The sequence below is a fragment of the Lagopus leucura genome, unplaced genomic scaffold (genome assembly GCF_019238085.1).
Source record: "Lagopus leucura isolate 7727_CA_CO unplaced genomic scaffold, USGS_WTPT01 32890-0_obj-0_obj, whole genome shotgun sequence".
Classification (NCBI taxonomy): domain Eukaryota; kingdom Metazoa; phylum Chordata; class Aves; order Galliformes; family Phasianidae; genus Lagopus; species Lagopus leucura.
Genome location: NW_024966963.1, coordinates 1 through 850, shown reverse-complemented (window position 1 = coordinate 850; position 850 = coordinate 1). Strand labels below are relative to the sequence as shown.

Here is an 850-nt window from a genome sequence, read left to right as displayed (position 1 = left end):
ACCCCAAATTGGGGTCATTTCCCTCTGCTTTGGGTCTTCCAGGTGGAGATATGGGAGTCCAATGTATTTTTTGGGAAGGAATCCCAAACTATTTTCACCTGACCCTTTGATTTTGCCCTAATAAATGATTTTCCCCCCCTCAAATTGGGGTCATTTCCCTCTGCTTTGGGTCTTCCAGGTGGAGATACGGGAATCCAATGTATTTTTGGGAAGGAATCCCAAACTATGAGCACCTGGGTCTTTGATTTTGGGCTAATAAATGATTTTCCCACCCCAAATTGGGGTCATTTCCCTCTGCTTTGGATCTTCCAGGTAGAAATATGGGCGTCCAATGTATTTTTGGGAAGGAATCCCAAACTATGAGTACCTGACCCATTGGTTTTGCCCTAATAAATGATTTTCCCCCCCTCAAATTGGGGTAATTTCCCTCTGCTTTGGGTCTTCCAGGTGGAGATACGGGAATCCAATGTATTTTTGGGAAGGAATCCCAAACTATGAGCACCTGGGTCTTTGATTTTGGGCTAATAAATGATTTTCCCACCCCAAATTGGGGTCGTTTCCCTCTGGTTTGGATCTTCCAGGTAGAAATATGGGCGTCCAATGTATTTTTTAGAAGGAATCCCAAACTATGAGTACCTGACCCATTGGTTTTGCCCTAATAAATGATTTTCCCACCCCAAATTGGGGTCATTTCCCTCTGGTTTGGAGCTTCCTCATGGATATACGAGAAGGAATCCCAAACTTGACGGGCTTCACCCCCAAATTACACGACGGGTCGATCTGCTGAGATATTGGCGTCCCCTAACATCTCACCCTCTGCCTTCCTACAACAGCCCTGCTTTATCCCTAC

At 45.3% G+C, this 850-nt stretch overlaps 1 long non-coding RNA gene across 1 annotated transcript in view; it reads left to right on the top strand.

Moving 5' to 3' along the window:
- The window catches only part of LOC122192895, a 1,136-nt gene extending 286 nt beyond the window's left edge, over positions 1-850 (top strand). The window contains exon 3 of the long non-coding RNA XR_006182737.1: positions 834-850. This is a non-coding gene — a long non-coding RNA (uncharacterized LOC122192895). The remainder of the gene's footprint in view (positions 1-833) is intronic.